Source organism: Eschrichtius robustus, chromosome 19 (genome assembly GCF_028021215.1).
Source record: "Eschrichtius robustus isolate mEscRob2 chromosome 19, mEscRob2.pri, whole genome shotgun sequence".
NCBI classification, from domain to species: domain Eukaryota; kingdom Metazoa; phylum Chordata; class Mammalia; order Artiodactyla; family Eschrichtiidae; genus Eschrichtius; species Eschrichtius robustus.
Genome location: NC_090842.1, coordinates 38,042,337 through 38,057,859, shown reverse-complemented (window position 1 = coordinate 38,057,859; position 15,523 = coordinate 38,042,337).

Genomic DNA, 15,523 nt, shown 5'->3' with positions numbered 1-15,523 from the left:
AGGATTTTTTAGACTAAAATTCAAAGAAATTAATACTGAAATATCAGAGCACAAAAGCATCCCAGAGCTCATCTGGTCTGCCTTCGTCATTTTACAGACAAGTAAATGAGACTGGGAGATGAGAAGGTGTTAGTCCAAGGTCTCCCACTGTCAGCTGAAGGTACAATTTTTAATGGTGAAACTGCTGGCACTGATAATCAGGTAAGAGAAGTTTTTTTCAAACACAATGAATACAGCATATGTATATATATACCTCACTCAAAGCATGTGAGGGTCCCTTCCCTGCCCCTCACAGACCCCAGTTCACTGTTATTATAAAGTATACACCCAAACTACAAGGATGGAATCTTCCCAAGAATGCAAGGGAACATCAAAAAGGAGGCAAGTAGCTTTCACCCAAGGCTCTGAATAGAAAATAACAATTCTATTTCAAATTCATAGACTCCTAGAGGGGAGGTAATTGTAGCATTCAGAAAAGACATACAACATGTCTGTGATCTCTCAACCTGCTTACATGTGGGTGGACAGGATACCCCCTTCCTGATATAATTTTAGGGACACCAAGAGGATCCCCATGTTCCCCAAGGGTGCCTGAGCTCCCACCATCAGAGTTATTTATTTGGATTACTTTTCCTTCCTGGCAACTACGCTTTGCAGAGATCTTCCTTTAAAATGTAAAAATTTCTAAGGAGAACCCCCTGCAGTGCTGGGTAACCCCTTTCATACGGCATACAAATACATGCTGGGGACCAGGGTGGGGAAAGGGCCAAACCCCTAACCCTGCATCCTAGGAATGACTGAAAAAGTTCAGCAGGTTTACCCTGTAGAAGGCAAGCCTCAGAGTAGAAGAGAATCTAAAGCAGCATTTCTTAAACAAAAATATGCCCCACCACCACCACCCAGGCAAGGAGGGGTCATGTACCCAGAGAAGAGCTCCAGGTCTAAAAGAACAGCCTGTGATAAATGGTTCCGATTTCTGACTGTTACAAGAAGCAGATTTCAGGTCAGAGTAAGAACTTAACAGCTGATGGGTAGAAATGGCCAGAAAAGAAGCACTGTATTGGAGAAGGCCAAAGGAATTTGCCTACATGCTGGAATTAGAATAAAAAATATTCATTACAGGATTGGTCAAGATTTCATAAGGTGGTGATATGGGCTTGGGAATGGTCCCTATGTAGATACTAGAAATGGAGTCTTCCAAGTTTCCAAGAATGTTTGGGAGTCCATTCAAGGTGAATGTACTTGATTAAGGTGAGGTGTGGGGGAGGTGGAGGCAGGAAGTCTACATTCTTTCCACCTCAAGAACACAGCTGAAGTTCAACCCAGGGGAGCAAAGGATCAATAACCAAGTATAACTGGCCTCTCCCATGGCAGCCCCGTGCTAAGCTAATGACATGGTAGTGAAGAATGCCAGACACAGACGAAGTCAGCAGTAATTAGGGTAATACAGTCCTGAGAGCCCCATCTGTTAGCAGGGTTTAGGGTGGGGTCTGGGAAATCAGAAAGAACAAAGATCACCTGGGAAGGGTTTGGGAGTGAGTGAGAGGGATACAGGAGTCCCTTTGTCAAGTGCAAGTGTTCGTGAATCCACCTTTCCTCATCTGTCAATGAAACCTGGAATCAGGATAGGGGAATTGACAACATCAAGTTCTGTGCAGAGTAGAGTGTCATAGAAAGTTAAGCCAGATCATCATTTGATGAGCATACTGACCAGAGAATACAACCATCATAACTAACAATTACTGAGCACTTATTTTGTGGCAAGCATTATTCTAAAGACTTTTCATAGACCCTATAAGGTTGAAACTTTCATGATCTCCATCCTAGATATGAGGTTGTCCTAGGGCTCCCAGTTAGTAAGTGTGGAGTCAGGATGCAAACTCGGAGTGTCTGACCCAGAGCCCAGACCAGAGGGGTCTACCACTTACCTGAGCATCTGTGAGGCCTGCCTGGTGCTCAACATTTCACAAGGCTAAGTTTTTTTTTTGGCTGCATTGGGTCTTTGTTGCTACGTGCGGGCTTTCTCTAGTTGCGGCGAGTGGGGGCTACTCTTCGTCGGGGCTACTCTTTGTTGCAGTGCGCAGGCTTCTCTTGTTGTGAAGCACGGGCTCTAGGCGCACGGGCTCTAGGCGCATGGGCTTCAGTAGTTGTGGCTCGTGGGCTCTAGAGCACAGCTCAGTAGTTGTGGTGCACGGGTTTAGCTGCTCTGCGGCATGTGGGATCTTCCCAGACCAGAGATCGAACCCGTGCTCCCTGCATTGGCAGGTGGATTCTTAACCACTGCGCCACCAGGGAAGTCCCAAGGCTAAGCATTTTGACAGTGTTTGTCTGAGCCAGAGTTGAGATTCTGACAGGCCAGGAAGAATAGACAGGCCCTGTGAAGGCCTGCTATGAACTCAGCGCTGAACAACTGGCCACCTTCCCAGGATGCTCCCAGGCACGTTCCCTGATACACTAGGACCCAGGAGGCCTGTGGGAGTGACCTGAACCAAGTCATCACTGGAGTTCATAAACATGCAGACATAACAGAGAGACCAGGGCTCCCTAAATAGGTTGTCTCAAGAGTAGAGAGTGGAGCCCCTCAGGGAAGAAGGCAGCTATTCCCAAGACTTGACAGAGCAGTGGGGCCGGTAATGGTAAAGGCTATGTCTGGCCACTCTCTAACTCCATCCTCATCGCCTGCCTCGGATGCTTTGGGATAAAGAGGGCTGTCATACAAAGATCTGTCAATCACTGTCCACTGCAGAGTTAAGGGGACCATCTCCCCAAAAGGCAGACATGAGAATCAAGATGGCTGGAGGAGGCCATCAGAGGAGCAGGCAGTAGCCCATAGGCATGGGTCAGAGTGCTTTGCGAGCAGGTTGGCAGTTGCAGACAGCCACTCACCCTGGGCAGCAGAGTCATGAGGACAAGGGTGAGGCTGTGAGAGGGGGATTTCAGGACAGCCATGATTAGATTTGTGGACACTGCCCTCTCCCAGGATTCCTGTTGGGCATCCTGTTGGGCTGCCAGCTGGTGAAGAAATGGGTGGTGGAGAGAGTCAGGCTCTTGTAGTAAATTGTTTACATTTGCATTCATCATCAGTGAAATCTGAGACCACAAGTTCCACTGTCCTGGTCTACTTTAATCTTCCCAAACTCTATGAGCAGGTAGAATTTATAGTCTCAAGTTATAAATGAGGAAACTGAGGCACAAAATGGTAGGTTATGTCTCAAGATCACACAGCCACTAAATGGCAAGACCAGGAATCAAACACGGGCTGGTTTCACTCTAAACACCATGTTCTTCCTGACAAGTTGAGCTAGATGACCACTTAGGGAACTACTGCCTGGAGTGTATACATCCTAGAAAGTCGTTAAGACCATAGTATAATGATAACAACAACAATATAATAGAAAATACATGCGTTTCACAAGTACATGAAGAACATACATATATTCCTGTTATACAGATGAAAATGAGTACAGTAAACATTATTAATATTCGCTAATATCTGATTTTCCTCTACTTCCTGGTCCCTGAAGAATTGCAATCCCCAACTCCTTGAATTTAGGCACTGCCACATGGCTGGTTGTGATGAGTGAAAGAAGAGCAGAAGTGATTTATGTCACATCCAGATCAAAGCATTTAACTACACGTGCTTGGCTTGCCAACCCCCCTCTTCCCCTACTACACTGTGGCAAATCCTGGAGCTTTGTGCTGAGATGGCAGTAGTTTCTGTCCCTGGGTCCCTGATTGACAGCTTTATAGAACATTACCACATCCCCACCCCAGACCTACACTGGACTTACCCACACTTGAAAAATAAACCTATGTTGTTTTAAATGGAGATTGGGGCATTATTTATTATCTAGTCTATCCCCAACTGATACACTGAGACCCAGAAGGTTAAGTAACTTGCTGAAACCCACCCACCTATTAAGAGGTGAAGTTGCCGCTGGAACTCTCAGAATAAACAGTCTCATCAGGTCTTGCCTCCTGACCCAGCAGTATGAGTTTGATAGGGGCAGCAGATGTGAAAGTAAAGGGAAGGACTTCCCAAGGGAGAGGATCAGGTGAGTACACCAGCTCCAGACCAGCTGGGGACAAGGAGTGACAGTGAGAAATGAAGCAGTGTGGGCTGTGCACCAGGAGAAAGGGTTGATGCAGTGGCAATGTCCCTACCCAGGCTAGTTCAGTGGGAGAGTGACGCAAACCCAGGCTCGCCTAGACCATGAGTTAGGTAATCAGAGGTAGGGAGGGGACCTTTAGCAATGCAGTGGGAACCACTTGCCAAAGCTGGAGCACTGACTGCCAGACATCTTTGTGGCAGCATGGCCCAACAATGAGCCTGGGACACAGTGTCCTCCCAAGACAGGGCACACAGGGCTGCTTCTAAACATAACACATCACATGGTTTGCTTGGAGGGTGGGGCAGAGACTGGAGACAAAGGAAAAGCAGCTTTTCCCAGGAGACTAGGATGGCACATGCCTTGCTTCCTGCTGCCCCTTGTCCCATTAGCCACGTGCTTTCTAAAGGCCCTTGCTCTCCGGCCACACTGTGGGCTAGATCCAGGTTTCTGGGCAGAGGGAGGCTTTGGGAGGACACGAGGGAGAATGGCAAGGCAGACATTGGAAGGAGAAGAGCCCCACACTGGGTTCCTCATTTTCATAGGAAGCCATTTCTGATGCACCCTTCTAGTGGGAGAACATAAATCCTGACATCACTCGTCCTGTGCTCATCATAACCATCTCATGTCTATAAGGCCTTTGCCATTTACGAAGCTGTCTGAAGATTCTCTTATTGACATCTCCCAATAACTCAGTGATATCAGCCAGCTGAACAATGGCAGGGCCCCACTTTATAGATGAGGAAACAAATTCAGATGCAGGGCTGGTCCACAGCTGGTTAATAACAGTCACATCCGCACCCTATGTTTGGGTCCTGCCCCTGCCCTTCAGCCCAGCAGTCACTATTTTCTTGATCCTCAGAGCTGCTGGGCAGTGGGGACATGCAAGGAAAATTTCAGGCTGGGCTAGGCCTGTAACAACTGCTGCTGGCTCCCGTCAGTTTACCCTTTCTTTCCTGAGTCAGACGTGAGGCTTAGAGCGCAAGTCCCATGGGCAAGGGGGCAGGGGCACTTCCAAGTCACTCCATGGAGAAGGAGGCCACCCAGTCACTCAGCACAGACAGGGAAGGCAGCCCCACAGTGCCGTCCCCTCGAGCCTCAGGGGTAATAAGTCCACGTGATGGGGGGGTCAAAAATACAGTGGAGAATTGGCAGGAAGCTTCTGCAAGCACACAACTGGCTAGGCCGGGGCCTCTGTAAACAAAGCCTGAGACAGGAAACAGTCCTGTCCTATGATCCTTTATGAGGCACGGTCAAGGTCTGCAGAGCGCCCTGTGGAAGCAGGAAGGTGGCAGTGCCTGACCTCCTCACACCCACCTACTGCCCATCACACCACCTTATGAGTTTCCTGTCATACTCTCCACAGCCAGCAAGACCGCAATGCCCAGGGCTTTTAAGAGGTACCTCTGGGACACTGGAATGAGCAGTTCATTTGTAAACATGGGAGCGGTTGGCCCAGAGGTAACACCCACCATCCAGATACACAAACTGAGGCAAAGGGCCCTTCAGAGCAGGAAAGAGAGCTTCTCATCCTGTCACCTCCAAATAGTCTTCTTGGATTTTCCAGGAAAAGGGAGACCCTCCTGAGCTTTCCCCCAGAAACACTTATTTTCTGGCCTAGACATTTGTCATGCTGGATGCCCCTTACCTCCCTGCTTGGCTTTATAAAGTAATGGCTGTTTCCAGTTTCACATAGTGAGTGGGGTCAGGAACTATAGCCTGCTCACCTACAGGCACAAAATAAATAGCTAATAAACAAATAAACAGACAACCATTGACAGGAAGACACTGGAACTCACCAAAAAAGATACCCCACATCCAAAGACAAAGGAGAAGCCACAATGAGATGGTAGGAGGGGTGCAATCACAATAAAATCAAATCCCATAACTTCTGGCTGGGTGACTCACAAACTGGAGAACACATATACCACAGAAATCCACCCAGTGGAGTGAAGGTTCTGAGCCCCACGTCAGGTTTCCCAACCTGGGGGTCCGGCAACGGGAGGAGGAATTCATAGAGAATCAGACTTTGAAGCCTAGTGGGAATTGATTGCAGGACTTCGACAGGACTGGGGGAAACAGAGATCCCACTCTTAGAGGGCGCACACAAAAGAGTGTGTGCATCGGGACCCAGGGGAAGGAGCAGTGACCCCGGGGGAGACAACCAGACCTACCTGCTAGTGTTGGAAGGTCTCATGCAGGGGCAGGCGGTGGCTCTGTTTCACCGTGGGGACAAGGACACTGGCAGCAGAAGTTCTGGGAGGTACTCCTTGCGTGAGCCCTCCCAGAGTCTGTTATTAGCCCCACCAAAGAGCCCAGGTAGGCTCCAGTGTTGGGTTGCCTCAGGCAAAACAACCAACAGGGAGGGAACCCAGCCCCACCCATCAACAGTCAAGTGGATTAAAGTTTTACTGAGCTCTGACCGCCACAGCAACAGTCAGCTCTACCCACCACCAGAGCCTCCCATCAAGCCTCTTAGATAGCCTCAACCACCAGAGGTCGAGAGCAGAAGCAAGAAAAACTACAATCCTGCAGCCTGTGGAAGAAAAACCACATTCACAGAAAGATAGACAAGATGAAAAGGCAGAGGGCTATATACCAGATGAAGGAAGAAGATAAAACCTCAGAAAAACAACTACAATAACAAACCCAAAACATTTAAGAAAATGGTAATAGGAACAAACATATCATTAATTACCTTAAACGTGAATGGATTAAATGCTCCAAACAAAAGACATAGGCTCGCTGAATGGATACAAAAACAAGACCCATATATATGCTGTCTACAAGAGACCCACTTCACACCTAGGGACACATACTGACTGAAAGTGAGGGGATGGAAAAAGATATTCCATGCAAATGGAAATCAAAAGAAAGCTGGAGTAGCTATACTCATATCAGATAAAATAGACTTTAAAATAAAGAACGTTACAAGAGACAAGGAAGGACACTACATAATGATCAAGGGATCAATCCAAGAAGAAGATATAACAATTATATATATATATACGCACCCAACATAAGCGCATCTCAATACATAAGGCAACTGCTAACAGCTATAAAAGAGGAAATCGAAAGTAACACAGTAATAGTGGGGGACTTTAACTCCTCACTTACACCAATGGACAGATCATCCAAAGAGAAAATTAATAAGGAAACACAAGCTTTAAAGGACACAATAGACTAGATAGATTTAATTGATATTTACAGGACTTTCCATCCAAAACCAGCAGATTACACTTTCTTCTCAAGTGCGCACGGAACATTCTCCAGGATAGATCACATCTTGGGTCACAAATCAAGCCTCAGTAAATTTAAGAAAATTGATATCATATCAAGCATGTTTTCTGACCACAACGCTATGAGATTAGAAATCAATTACAGGGAAAAAAATGCAAAAAACACAAATACATGGAGCCTAAACAATATGTTACTAAATAACCAAGAGATCACTGGAGAAATCAAAGAGGAAATCAAAAAATACCTAGAGACAAATGACAATGAAAACACGATGATCCAAAACCTATGGGATGCAGCAAAAGCAGTTCTCAGAGGAAAGTTTATAGCAATACAATCCTACCTCAAGAAGCAACAAACATCTCAAATAAACAACCTAACCTTACACCTAAAGGAACTAGATAAAGAATAACAAACAAAACCCAAAGTTAGTAGAAGAAAAGAAATCATAAAGATCAGAGCAGAAATAAATGAAATAGAAACAAAAGAAGACAACAGCAAAAATCAATAAAACTAAAAGCTGTTTCTTTGAGAAGATAAACAAAATTGATAAACCATTAGCCAGACTCATCAAGAAAAAGAGGGAGAGGACTCAAATCAATAAAATTAGAAATGAAAAAGGAGAAGTTACAACAGACACCATCAAAATACAAAGCATCCTAAGAGATTACTACAAGCAACTCTATGCCAATAAAATGGACAACCTGGAAGAAATGGACAGATTCTTAGAAAGGTATAACCTTCCAAGACTGAACCAGGAAGAAATAGAAAATATGAACAGACCAATCACAAGTAATGAAATTGAAACTGTGATTAAAAATCTTTCAACAAACAGAAGTCCAGGACCAGATGGATTCACAGGTGAATTCTATCAAACATTTAGAGAAGAGCTAACACCCGTCCTTCTCAAACTCTTCCAAAAAATTGCAGAGGAAAGAACACTCCCAAACTCATTCTATGAGGCCACCATCACCCTGATACCAAAACCAGATAAAGATACTACAAAAAAAGAAAATTACAGACCAATAGCACTCATGAATATAGATACAAAAATCCTCAACAAAATACTAGCAAACAGAATCCAACAACACATTAAAAGGGTCATATACCATGACCAAGTGGGATTTATCCCAGGGATGCAAGGATTCTTCAACATATGCAAATCAATCAATGTGCTACACCATATTAACAAATTGAAGAATAAAAACCATATGATCACCTCAATAGATGCAGAAAAGGCTTTCTACAAAATTCCACACTCATTTATGATAAAAACTCTCCAGAAAGTGGGTATAGAGGGAACCTACCTCAACATAATAAAGGCCATATATGACAAACCCACAGCAAACATCATTCTCAAGGGTGAAAAACTGAAAGCATTTCCTCTAAGATCGGGAAAAAGATAAGGATGTCCTCTCTCACCACTATTATTCAACATAGTTTTGGAAGTCCTAGCCACAGCAATCAGAGAAGAAAAAGAAATAAAAGGAACACAAGTTGGAAAAGAAGAAGTAAAACTGTCAGTGTTTGCAGATGACATGATACTATACATAGAGAATCCTAAAGATGCCACCAGAAAACTATTAGAGTGAATCAATGAATTTGATTCAGGATACAAATTTAATGCACAGAAGTCTCTTGCATTCCTATATACTACTGATGAAAAATCTGAAAGAGAAATTAAGGAAACACTCCCATTTACCATTGCAACATAAAGAATAAAATACCTAGGAATAAACCTACCTAGGGAGACAAAAGACCTGTATGCAGAAAACTATAAGACACTGATGAAAGAAATTAAAGATGATACCAACAGATGGAGAGATATACCATGTTCTTGGATTGGAAGAATCAATATTGCGAAAATGACTATATTACCCAAAGCAATCTACAGATTCAATGCAATCCCTATCAAATTACTGATGGCATTTTTTACAGAACTAGAACAAAAAAATCTTAAAATTTGTATGGAGACACAAAAGACTCTGAATAGCCAAAGCGGTCTCGAGGGAAAAAACAGAGCTGGAAGAATCAGACTCCCTGACTTCAGACTGTACTACAAAGCTACAGTAATCCAAACAATATGGTACTGGCACAAAAACAGAAATATAGATCAATGGAACAGGATAGAAAACCCAGAGATAAACCCATGAACCTATGGTCAACTAACCTATGACAAAGGAGGCAAGGATATACAATGGAGAAAAGATAGTCTCTTCAATAAGTGGTACTGGGAAAACTGGACAGCTACATGTAAAAGAACGAAATTAGGACACTCCCTAACACCATACACAAAAATAAACTCAAAATGGATTAGAGACCTAAATGTAAGTCCAGACACTGTAAAACTCTTAGAGGAAAACATAGGAAGAACACTCCTTGACATAAATCACAGCAAGATCTTTTTTGATCCACCTCCTAGAGTAATGGAAATAAAAACAAAAATAAACAAATGGGACCTAATGAAACTTAAAATCTTTTGCAAAGCAAAGGAAACTACAAACAAGACGAAAAGACAACCCTCAGAATGGGAGAAAATATTTGGAAACGAAACAACGGACAAAGGATTAATCTCCAAAATATATAAACAGCTCATTCAGCTCAATATTAAAGAAACAAACAACCCAATCCAAAAATGAGCAGAAGACCTAAATAAACATTTCTCCAAAGAACACATACAGATGGCCAAGAAGCATATGAAAAGCTGCTCAACGTCACTAATTATTAGAGAAATTTAAATCAAAACTACAATGAGGTATCACCTCACACCAGTTAGAATGGGCATCATCAGAAAATCTACAAACAACAAATGCTGGAGAGGGTGTGGAGAAAAGGGAACCCTCTTGCACTGCTGGTGGGAATGTAAATTGATACAGCCACTATGGAGAACAGTATGGAGGTTCCTTAAAAAACTAAAAATAGAACTACCATATGACCCAGCAATCCCACTACTGGGCATATACCCAGAGAAAACCATAATTCAAAAAGACACATGCACCCCAATGTTCATTGCAGCTCTATTTACAATAGCCAGGACATGGACGCAACCTAAATGCCCATCGACAGACGAATGGATAAAGAAGTAGTGGTACATATATACAATGGAATATTACTCAGCCATAAAAAGGAACGAAATTGAGTCATATGTAGAGACATGGATGGATGTAGAGACTGTCATACACAGTGAAGTAGGTCAGAAAGAGAAAAACAAATATCGTATAGTAATGCATATATGTGGAACCTAGAAAAAATGGTACAGATGCACCAGTTTGCAGGGCAGAAATTGAGACACAGATGTACAGAACCAACGTATGGACACCAAGGGGGGAAAGCGGCGGGGGTCGTGGTGGTGTGATGAATTGGGAGATTGGGATTGACATGTATACACTAATATGTATAAAATGGATAACTAATAAGAACCTGCTGTTTAAAAAAATAAATAAAATAAAATTCAAAACCAAAACAAAACAAAACAAATAAACAGCCTTTGATAAATTGACCCAGTGTATTATGTACCATTCCAACCTGTTTTCTGGAATTGTCTTCCTGTATTACCAGACCCCTTTAGGCACAGCCACATGTGACTAGAAAGCAAAGATTCCCTCTAACAGGGGTCATCAGTGACTGCTCTTAGCTATGTACAAACAGCAGACCAGCTTCAGCCTTCACTTCCTTACAGATACATGCTCTCTCTCAATTCTCTTGAAAAAACCTGATGCAGCATGGTCTACATTTCGTTCTTCTGCTTTGTATAGAGATAGACACCAGAAAGCTTTTCATTTGTTCCCTAATACAACCATAAAAACACACAAGTATAATGACAAATGGCACTTGACACTCAGTTTCTGTGAGCATGGGGCAAAAGGGAGTGGTGAGGAGTGTGGTAAACCACTGAGCACACGGCCCTTTAAAGGGGCAGCCCCTCCATGGCTCCCACTGCCACCCAGGAATACAGGCCCAAGGACGTCAGACCTTCAGACTTCTTTCAAAAACTAGAAATCCAGATTTTCATGTTATATTTCTCAATCTTTAAATGTTAGCCCATAATTATTTTATTTAAAAAACTAGTGTGGGAGCTGTGTGCATTCAAACAAAATCCCATCTGAACACCACATCTGGTCTCCTATACATGCCGGTGTGCAGCTGCTTCAACAGAATAGTAGGTCCACCATGCCTTCCATTAGCCTCTGCAATGCGGACTATTAGTACAAGAAATCCTAGCTTGGCCCCTTAGTGCCAGCTGTGAAATTAAAGGGTGAAGGATTATATCCAACACGCACTGCGTTACCAGCTGCAAACACCAACACTTTGTCAAAAATCCGTTTGATATTTCTCCATCCCTCCATCAGTCTCCCTAATGACAAAAGTAATTAACACATTCATATAAAAGCATGGAACGAAAGACAGCTTTAATTTATCCATCTATTTCAGGGTCATCCTTGTTATCAATATATGACAAGTTAATGGGTCTTAATTAAAAAAGCAGCAGTAAAGCAATTTAGGAAACTGAGGGATTATTATGAGTCCTAGCTGTGACAGCGTGTTTTGTGCACCATGGAAGACAACAAATTTGCTTTCCATGGTATCTCAGATCGATCATCCTAAAACTACCTGCTCTTTGTGGTAGAGGGATGTGTTATTGTCTTTGCAAAAAGTGCTTGGGTTTGGTGGCTGCTCCCAGAATGGCAGCAACAATGAATTAAGGGAACTAGGCCAGGGTATGAGAACTAGGCAGCATAAAAGGGTGTTAGCAGGACTGATTGTGGACCAAGGGTCAAGGCACTGAAAACATTCATAAGCCAAAAGTTAAGACAGAACTGTACATCAGGGCCAATCTCAACCTATCCCTCTTTGCCCTTCCCCAAACCCAATAATTTTCTGAGCAGTGTGGATTCTATTTCAGAACTATTTCTCAAATCCAGGTCCTCTTTGTCATTATTCTCTAGAATGGTTAGAGACCATTTCATAACCAGTTGCCCCCTCTTCATCTCATCCATGGCCATTTGGATTATGTCCCTCCTCCCTCAAACACCCTCCAATTGCTCCAATTTCCAGAGTAGAAATTAAAAACTGACCATCTGACAAACGTGCTTACTTTGGCTCATTGAGTGTTTATCACGATGTTGAATTCATTTTATGTGTAATTAGGAGGTTTTGCATAAAAATATGGACTTCTTGCAAGTCCAGGCCCATTATTCTCAGGTGGCAACAATGAGATGGAGTTATCCCATTTAGGCGGCATGTGGTGGCCACAGTCCCCACCACTCCCTATTACCACTTACAGCTACCGTACTTATTGATGTTACCTGCCTGGGCCTATTGGCATAGGAGTTTTCAAACCATGGCAAGTAGGAGGGCTGAGGTTGGCGAAAAAAGCAAATAGGAACCCAGAACACAGAAAGGGTCTAACAAAATGTTCATCTGTTTCTTGCTAGGGAGAAAAATAATCTCAAGACATAAGTAGTTCAGCACTTACAGGTGAGTGGTGAATCCAGAGGGAAGGGCAAAAAAGGTCATGGGAAAAGGATGCAGGTTCATGGACCTCAGCATTTTGCGTTTTGTCACCAGATAAGAAATACAGCCTTCCTACAAAAGAAAGAAGCACAGCAAGTCCCTCAGAACTAGGGACTTGACTTAAATGGCATCAGCTCAGGAGGGCCCCTTGGAAACCCATGAAAGCCAGATAAGAGGGACAAGGAGGAAGACAGCGTCTTTAGCTTTCCCTGCTGTGCTTTGAGTTTTGAAATGTCCGAGCATGAAGCCCTTTGAAATGTCTGAAGCAGAGAGTGAATTCACAAACCAAGTTTTCTCCCTTGTTCTTAAGTACTTTCAGCCCAACTCTTATTTTGAGATTCAGGGACACGTGTAACTTAAATTCTGGGCCCAGAAGCCATTTGTTCCCTGGCCAAAGGGAAACCACGGTGGTGGCCCCCAGTCCTGACCCTAACTACCCCACCACTCAGCAGAGATGCTTCCAAAACACACGTATTTAATCTCCCAGCCAGGGGCCTCTGTACTGCTACCCTCCCCTCCCCTCCTCTCTCTTCTGCCTTGCCTAGCCCCGAGCTATCCACGTAGGTGCCCGTGGCCCATCTGGCCCTCTGTTTAGCTCTTTTTGGCTCCACGTAAAACAGAAGGAGCGTAAAATTGGGGCCCAAATAACACGAAGCTATGCAGGGCAGCAGCCAAGTGCCCTGAGCTCCTTGACATGTTTCTTACCTTCATTTGCTTTCAGGACTCAGGACTGCCAAGGCTCAGAACCAAAAGCCCAGGCATTATTACACAGAACAGCTGTGAACCTGGCCTGCCCCCAGGTGAGAAAAAGCCCTTTACACATGATTTCCTGAGGTCAGCCCAGGCCCCAGGTCCCCCCACCCTCCCAGAATCCCTCAGCTCTCTGGCAAAGCATTAGAGCAAGTGGAAGTAGAGATGTGTCCGGAATCAAAAATCATTTTGCACAATAGCAGACCCATCATGGGTGGAAATCACTGCTACAGAAACTGTGTCCTTTCTCCAGCCTCAGTCTTGGCACGTTCATGGCCAAATATTGTCTGTCTAAATTCAGATTCTGTTCACTTTTAGATAGATAGTTTTCTCTACTCAAATACTTTCCAGTTATGAGCCATGGTCGGTGGAAGTGGTTTAAACTTTTCCTTTAATGTCAACAATAACCATCTTCTACATTTTCCATTCCAGTCACTAATTTGATATCTTCACTAAAAGAAATGCCAATAATTTGAAGGTTTTCAGAGGTAAGTGCCATGAGTTCTTTCAGATAGCGAGGAAGCGAGGTGTCACTGCTATTATTCTGAGCTGATAGGAAACACACTCGAGTCCGGGAGGCCTGAAATCAGTCACTGGCTGCCCAGAGCACAGATAGAGCAGGTGTCGGTTATAATTGCTTCTAGACTTCCTGCCATGGTCAGTTGAATGTCAAACCCGTAAATGCTGCCTGACTACAATAAAACTGGAGTACACAGACATTTTTGCATCACTGCCTGGTGAAAATATACTGACTAGGGTGGGATGAGATGGATGGGAATGCATAAGGAGGGGATGCCGCCAGAATAGCAACGAACAGACTGTCAGTCTTCACTGCTGTTTCTTATCTTCCTTTTTCCTTTCAGGACCAGAAGAGATGACAGCTTTGTAAGGAAATGGATTTGTTCATTTCCAGAAGCAGCATTTTATTTGATCCTTCTGAGAGCAAGTCAGTAGAAACTTTCTTTTTAACCTGATTCTTCACTATGGTTATTTCCTGAGCTTCTACATGTCAGTCCCATGCTTTCAAGTCCCCTTTGGCACCCAGACACAAATCCATATTATACGGTTACCCCTCAGTTCCCCAAAAGGGATTTAAACTCAGAGAGGTTCTCTTTTTTCCCTAGGGGCCCAGGATGTAGCTCAAACAAGCTCAATCATTACTTCCAGATCCTACAAAAGTCCCAAGGTGACCACGATACAGAGTGGTTTCCTGTAGCAGCCACAGTCTTCAGATGGGTGGAGGACTGATAAGGGGGAGAGGTAGTATTACCGAGTATGGACAGTGTGCCAGGCTCAGTTCTAAGCTGTTTGTAAATAATAACTCATGTATTCCCTCAACAACCTACAGTGGGCTCTACTCTTAGCCTCATTTTTCGGATAAGAAACCTATAGCCCAGAAAGATAAAGTAACTAGCCCAAGGCCACATGGCAGGGACGTGGAAAGGCAGGGACTTGAATAGGCAACCTGGCTACCAAGCCCATGCTCTTGGTCCTGATGCTGTACTGCCCACAATCTCCAGGAAGGCTAGAAAAGGTGACAAAGGTCAGGTGTAAGGCCACAGGAAGTGGTGGGGACTGGAGCAAACTGGCATGGGTGTGCTCTGACGTAGAGGAAGCAACTTCTACTCAGACCCAGAGTGGAATACAGGCCTAGTATTACCAACTTTTTTTTCCAAGACACACTGGGAATCTGGATGCAATGTGAAACCCCCAAATTATAAAAGTTGGCAGCTAATTCAAAACGTTCCAAACAATGTGTGACCCAAACCAAGCCAAGCTCAAGTGGGGCTGTTCCATAAGCCACTATTGTATCACCACCACCACTGGTTGAAAGCCTGACTCCACAGCATTTTCCAGAAGGCCTCTTATGACTCCCACCTCCCTGTGTATCCAAGACCACATTCACAGGGAAG